This window comes from Callospermophilus lateralis, unplaced genomic scaffold (assembly GCF_048772815.1).
Source record: "Callospermophilus lateralis isolate mCalLat2 unplaced genomic scaffold, mCalLat2.hap1 Scaffold_2506, whole genome shotgun sequence".
NCBI classification, from domain to species: domain Eukaryota; kingdom Metazoa; phylum Chordata; class Mammalia; order Rodentia; family Sciuridae; genus Callospermophilus; species Callospermophilus lateralis.
Genome location: NW_027513335.1, coordinates 108,629 through 116,687, shown reverse-complemented (window position 1 = coordinate 116,687; position 8,059 = coordinate 108,629). Strand labels below are relative to the sequence as shown.

General features: G+C 34.4%; 1 pseudogene; it reads left to right on the top strand.

Annotated features, from left to right (window-relative positions):
* Positions 1-599: 599 nt before the first annotated feature.
* Positions 600-7,053, top strand: LOC143380550 (tripartite motif-containing protein 51-like; annotated as a pseudogene).
* Positions 7,054-8,059: the final 1,006 nt, after the last annotated feature.

The window sequence follows — 8,059 nt, the reverse complement described above, 5'->3', positions numbered from 1 at the left end:
GATTTTGTGAGTTTTACTTTTAAAGAGCTGGTCTCTTTCTAGTGAACTTCTCATAATTCATTGGCCCAAGTAGACTTTTCTCAATAAACCTGCTTTCATTTTCCTTTTATTGAAAAGATGAATGGAAACAATTATAATTGTTTGTAGGCCCCTTATGACCCAAGTCCTACATCCACAGCCAGATGATTAATATTCAAATTTCTATTCTGGTGGGAGCAGAAACTCAGTATGGCAGGAATATGAGTTATCTAGTCAGAATTATGCCTGACATAAAGCTGAAGGCTCTCCTTGTGCATCAGTTCTTTTGTGTTATAGAATAGAGTTTGTACTACTTTAATGACCATTTTTTAAGAAAATTAAAATGTAGTTATTACTCCCCAGGTATGGGTCTGAAGAACCATTTTGCCTAATCAGACTCAGAAATAACATGTTGCTGCTGCTTCTTCTTCTTCTTCTTCTTCTTCTTCTTCTTCTTCTTCTTCTTCTTCTTCTTCTTCTTTTTCTTCTTCTTCTTTTTCTTCTTCTTTTTCTTCTTCTTCTTCTTCTTCTTCTTCTTCTTCTTCTTCTTCTTCTTCTTCTTCTTCTTCTTCTTCAAAAATATGGATTCCAGAATCAAGCAAGCCTTCCAGAAGGAAATCATCTGCCCTATCTGCATGAAGTACTTTATAGATCCAGTCACCTTAGCCTGTGGGCACAGCTTTTGTAGGCCCTGTATCTACCTTGGCTGGCATGATCTCTCAGTTCTTGTTACCTTCTCTGTATGCAAGCAGATGGTACAGAACAGAGACTTTAAAACAAATGTTTGTGTGAAGAAACTGGCAGCCCTGACCAGGAAAAAAAAAACAGTCTTTGGCAATTTCTGAGCTTGGAGTAACACATGCGTGAGACTCATAAGGAGATGAAGAAGATTTTCTGTAAAGAAGACAAGAACTTTCTCTGTTTGCTCTGCTCTAAATCCCAGGAGCATGAAGCTCACACACATGGCCAATCGAAAGTGCTGCTGAGGAGCACAGGGAAAGTGATTCCTCTGAAGATCCATTCTTAAAAAATCAAAGAAATCAACATGGGTCTGTTTTCTTGGGGGAACAGATGACTCTATGTTTCCCATTCAGAATGCCTTCTGGGTTCCAAGTCTCAGGCTTCCCATATTTGACAAACATCTGAAAGGAACAAAGAAAACATAATGACTCTATTATTTTCAATGAGGTTAATTTATCTCTCATTTCTGATTTCTTCCCTATGTGAAGGTCTGAATGTTACACTATTTTTTTTGCTGCTTCTCTAACTTATGGTTCTTGTACAGAAGAATCTGCTGAAGAAAATGCAATGTTTATGGGAAAAATATTGTGAAAGTCACAGAAACCTGGCCATGGAGATATTGACTATGGACTCATGGGAGGTTAGTGCTATACTTCTGCCTTCAACATAAACTTAGGGGTCATATATGCAATATTTAAAGTAGGAAGTAGATCTGAAACTCTAGTATTCTCTAGGATTGAACAAGAAAGGGGAGGAGTCAATAGTAAAATATTTCCTCAGTTTCTAGTTATACCAGTTTGGCCCTTAGATAGGGTTTCTATTTGAGACACAGATATTATCAAAATCACTCTGCTTTACTACATGTAAAGGTACACTTAGTACTTACACAACAGGTATAAAAACTAGGCCATTTCAAAATGTCATATGTGCTGGGATGATGTAAATGGCAGGCAAAAGTGGCATTTGGTAGTTACTGAAAATTCAAATGTAGCTTCCAAAGCAGATTAAGCTGACTGCTAGTGAAAAATAAGTGGTCATAAATGGGTGCAAAATTTCAGAGAGAGGGATAAATGGTTCAAATATAAGAACAGTCTGAAATTACTCCAAAGAATTAATATTTAACAGCATTATATAAAGTATGGAGGGGAAATATGATTAGTGAAGCAGCTTTGTGTTTGAGTAGAAGATTACAAATTTGAGAATAATTTTTAAATAACTAATTTTCTTTGTGGATGTTTATCCTGAGTGTCTTATAATTTAAATTAAAATTAATTTAAAAATTGTTTCATGATAACTCTATTACAAATAATAAGCTAAATAACATGCAGAAAACAAGGCTGCAAAAATCTTTTATTGGAAAGGTTAAGATACAAATCAGAAAGGAAAATGACCATCATGTAAATAAGTAAAATTCTTGATATATTAGAGCACAATAACATTTTTTAGACTAATTAAGCAGGAAAGGTGAAAATTAGTAAAAGAGAACAGACTGCAAATTAGGTTTAAATTTTAAATAGTTGGTGGCAAAATTTTTAACTCAAAAAATACTTTAAGATTAAATTCTGAAGAGGAACATAGCCATAGAATGTCAACCCAGAGAGAAGCACATGATAAATAATTGCACTGGTATATTGGGAGGGAGGTTACTGAAGTTATGGTGAAGTTGATGTCATAGATTGGAATGACTTTTGAAGAGAATTTATGAAAATGGTCTCAGAGAGATAATAAGATCAGGTGCTAAATGACACTTCAGTATTACAGTTAGCTGGGTGAAGTGCTTGGAGATGACTATTGTACTCTGAAGTTACAGTATGTAGGTTTAAGTGAATTGGCTTAAACTCAAGAAGAGTGAATGGATTTCAATCTATTCATTGTAGTCTAAAGTCCTTAAGTATGAAATGGGTTATGTTTCCTCACATATGGGTTGGAAACGATAAAACAATTTTTTTTTGTGTGTGTGTGGATTGTTTTAGAAAACTCTTTATCATGCATTAAGTGAATGTAACCTGTTGATTAAAACTGTTGATGCAGAGAAAAGGACATGGTGCAGTCTTGTAATCTCAGCTGATTGGGAGGCTAAGGCAGAAAAATTACAAGTTTGAGTCTAGCCTCAGCAAATTAATTAGAAAGAAAGAAATGAGCCATGAGTATTTGTAAAAAAAGGAAAGGAATAAAAATTTGTGGATTCTGAAAGTTTGACAAGATGAAGGTTTAAATATGATTGTTAATAATACAAATAAGAATCTGGGAGTTTATTTTATTTTTTGTTTGTCCTTTTAAAATACACATGACAGTAGAATGTACTTTGACCTATTATTCATACTTAGATTATAACTTATTCTGATTAGAATCCCATTCTTGTGGTAGTACATGTTGTGGAATTCCAATGGTGGTATATTAATATATAAACATAGGAAAGTGAAGTCCTAGAATTAGGGAGTTTCAACAGGTTTTAGAGGGATAGGTTCATATTTTGATGAATTTAATTTTACTGCAGAACTACATAAATTTAAGAAGAGAAGCAATCAGAGTTGAATATGGGAAGATGCCTCCATTTTACTATGAGGAAGAATGGCATCATTCAGACAGGATGCAGAAAGAGAGGAAAGACATTTTTAAGCAGCTCAAAGAGAGTAAAACCAGAATGATTCATATGACAGAGATCTCAAGACGACCTGAAGGAAATATGCCACAGACAAGATGTGGAGTCACTCCAGGTAACTACTGATACATGGGGATATAGGACAGGCATGTATAGCTATTTCATTTCACAACTGAAATCCACTTCCCTTGTTGCTTCAAGTTTGGTTGTACAAACATATTTCTCCACAACTGTGATTACTTTGCTACGAGGTCACTTCTTCCAAGAAATTCTAAAAACAAGGATCCCTCGTATGTTATCTGTAAGTAACAAAAATGTATGGAATGATTAATGGATAGTCCCCTTCTGAAAATCAACAACATATTTGGGACTTTTAGAAATTCACCAAGTAGTAAGCTGCACATGGGTATTCTTGTTAATTCACAGACATAACAAGATGGGGTGATTCAGGAATATTGACCTTATTGTTACTGCTTTGTGTCTGCTCACCTGAGACACAGGGTCTTTAGACAATTGCTGGGATTTATTTATGGTTGCAGCAGAACCCAGACTCCACAGCATCATCCCCTCCCACACACACAGAATATTGCAGAACCACACTTTACCAGGATTCTATAGTGGACTGTGTTCTATTGAGTAGAAAAGAAGTTGGAAATGCACCCTAGGATGGAAGACAGAACTTCTTGGGAACTAGTAGCTTCTGGAGCTGATTCAAAAATCTCACACTGTACTTAATGGTAGAGGGATCTTGTAAAAATCACTCAGAATATTTATTTTTCTTTTCCCAGGTCATTGGAGACACAATGTACAGGTGAATGTTTACATGCCTCCCAACAGATCCTTTTGCAGTTTTTACAGTACTTGTCAGGACTATTACAGCGCATGATTCATTGGAATACTCAGTCCCTCTTGTAATTGATCTGCTTTTTTCTTCCCCCACCTATTTGACATCTCTCTTAGTTCTCATTCTCAGTAATTTTAGGAGTAGCTTCAATAAAAATGTTGCAAAAGAGAAATTATTTCAAAATCCTTCCATTCCTGGTTTTCTTTCCAGTTCTGGAAAGCCTATGCAGATGAAGGAGAAATACTAAGTGTACACAAGGTTCATGAAGTCAAACACCTCACAGAGCTAATAGTGGGAACACAGGCTAACAGGAGAGGTAGAGTGCTCCAATGTGTGAAACCTCTAGAGATTTGTTAATTTTGTATGTATAAGTTGACAGTTTAAAATGATAGTTGAAATAAACTTAAAGCATTAGAACTCTGTGGGTCCTCAAGGCTAGCTCAGCTCCAGAAACCAGATATCACTGCCTAGAATTCTTCTGACAGTCTCCCTGTGAAGGAGGCAATAGCCAGTTCTAGTTCTTAGAGAAGCTTTTGACTGCAGATAGGGAGATTTCAGTGCAGACTGGAAATGGACACCAGATTTTTACTCTTATATATATGCAAGTGAACAGAAAACTAAGCATATTTACAGAATTTGAGGAGTAACAGAAAGGATTAAAATGGATTTCAACAGCATTTAAAATATATTTAAATATTTAGGAACTGTGAATAAGAATTAATTTCACTAAGTGATGATTTCTGTATTTCCACACCTGTGTGTTGCTAGAATTCTTATAAAGGGTCATATCAAGAAAAGTCATGATTTTCTGACTTTACATATGTTCACTGCATCTTCCTTATTGCAGGATTGAATCTATGCAGCTGTATATAGCCCAGCCTCTGAATCCAGAACTCAGTGCAGGGCCCATCACTGGATTAATCCACAGCTCAATTGCTTTCAAGGTAAACATAAGCGCTTTGTCAGTATTCTCATATGTATTATTTGTTCTTAGGACCACATGGGTGGTATTTCCCTTTTATTAAATATCTTACTTATTTTTATAAATAAATAATATGACTGCAAATCCTTGAGTATGTATCTATAGTCAAATTTACAGTATAAAGAGTGAAAAATAAAAAAAAAAAACTACATAAATATAATCCAGGCTCATATGTCCTGAGGTATATATAAAACAAGCAATATAAAAAATTGGTAATTTTAATAAACAGAGCTATACTCAGATTGAAGTTTCATTATTCAATTTCACAAACAAATTTATGCAGTTGTTCAGTATGTTCAGTATTTAAAAAAAATGGCCCTGGCATTTTAACTTGGGGCCTCCCACATATTAGGCAAGCACCCTACCAGTTAGCCAGATATGCAGCCCCCAGTATTTTTTGTAACAGAGTCTCATGAATTTTCCCAAGCTGGCGTTGAACTTTTCATCTGCTTATCCCAGTCTTCTGGGATTTCAGACATAAGCCACCTTACTCTGCTAAATTTGAATTGTTAGGAGAAGCTTTGGGGGGTAAATAGTTGAATAGTACTTTATGTTGTTTGTACCATGGGTATATATGATTTATATGACATAAAATTTTGAATAGCTATAGAAAATCTGAGAAAATAAATCAACTTTATCACCAAGAAAGGAAAATAAAAATAAAAATGATTTCAGTTTGCTCAATATAAAAAGCTACATGTTAAATCTCATAAATTCAGGGCAGTGCAGAACATGCAGAAAACTTAGGGATAGTGAAAAGATTTGCATAAACAAATATTAAATTATTCTTTCTAAAATTACAAGATTTGAGGAATAACAGAAAGGATTGAAGTGGATTCCAGCAGCATGTACAATATATTTGAATATTTAGGAAATAAAAAAGAATTAATTTCATAAAGTGATACTTTCTAAAATATATAAATAGATTTTTATACAGTTGCTTATAAAAGCTTACAAGAGAGAAAATCTTCACCTCTCATCCAAAGAATGACACCTTTTTTTTTGAAATAGGAATATTTTTCTGATACTTATTTTTTATGTCTCCAGAGAGTTCAGGACATCCTCTCTGTAGCTATTTTGAAACAAAAATAAAATTAAAAGATATTGGTTTCATATTTGACTCAATATTTGATTTTTCACATTGTCAACAAATTTATGAGTCTGTGGTAAGGAATTTATTTGTTCTGTAGAATTACTATTCATGCCCATAATTTATTAGATTTTTACATCCAAAATCATTGTTGCTATTACAATATCACATTTCTCAGTAATATCATTTCTTCACAGGAAGACTTTTTTTAAAGACTTTAACTTCTTATTTTTTACATTCATGTCTGCAATATTTTTCTTACAGTTGCTATTACTCTGTGTCCTGAAAGAGCCAACTGCCACGTCTTCCTGTAAAGAGAGTTGAGAAGCATGAATGTTGGATGTGATCCACAAGGTGCCTCCTGGATCAGCCTAACATCAGAATGCTTTCTTGCGTGGGGTACTCAGACTTTTACCATTGGCAGATATTACTGGGAGGCGAAGTGGGAGACCCTTGAAACTGGGCAACTCTTGGAACTGGGCTTTTGGAGTCTGTAATGATTATTGGAAAAAGAACAGAAATTACAAGATGGATGAGTTGGAGGGGCTCTTACTTCTTGGATGTGTTAAGGAAGGTTTCTATTGCACTCTCTTTACCACCTCCCCAATTGTACTTCAATATGTACCAAGGCCCATTAGCCAAATAGGAGTATTTCTGGGTTATGAAGTTAGAACTGTGAGCTTTATTAATGTTGCTCAAATTTGCTGAAATACAGGATTCATTCCTGTACCTTTTCTCCCTATCTTTAGCTTGTTTTCTGCTGTAGTCACTTCTGACCAGACATAGATAAGGACTTTGCCCCAATGTATGGGAAATTCAACATCTAAGGAAGCCCTCCACCTTGGGTCTTATCAAACATGACAAACAGGTTGCATTTTGTTAACTTTACATTCTTTCTAATGTTGTGGAAACCTATTTAATGTGTTATTAATTATGGTGATAATATTAAAAGCCCATATATTCCTAAAATTTATGTTTTTTAAAAATTTATTCATTTGAGGAATATAATTGCCTATGGTACATGAAACAGAATATACTTTCTGGTTTTACTTTATTCCTGAACTGTCACAAATGAAAGAATAGATAAAGTATGATTTAATAAAGTTAAAATTCAACCTAAGAGAACATGTCTTTTTCTCTAACCAAACAAGCATAACCATAAAGACTCAATGGTTGTAAGAACATAATTTTCTCCCTTCTTTTTTATCTAACTTTAATTTACTCATCTTGGTCCGTTTTTTGTTGTTTTCACACAAAATCTGCAACTGAGTAAATTATAAAGAAAAGATTTACCTACCTCACAGTTCTGAAAATAGGTAAGTTCTAGGTCATGGTGCCTCAGTTTCTGGTGTGTTTCATAATAAATCTGCTCATAGCAGAGAAGCAGAAGGAGAAATCTTTCAGTGCAAAATGTTGGAGGACAGGGGTGGCATCCTTCATAACAATGCACTTTCTTAAAAATAACTCTCCAAGGGCCCAGAATTCACTCTTTTATTTAGGTTCAGTCCCAGGAGAAAAACACTGATCATTTTTCATGACTTAAAGGCCCCATCCCCAAACACCACTGCTCTATGAAATTACACTTTAACTTGGTTTTTATTGAGGACAAAGCATATTCAAACCATATTACTATATATCTATCCTGTCCATAATACTGAGTAATCATGCCTAATTGTCTGTGTGATGATTTCTTTTCTAAAATTATAATCATACATGTGAATATTTACAATTATTAGTATTCTCCTTTGCATTGGCAACCACAAGACAATCAATCTAGAGCTG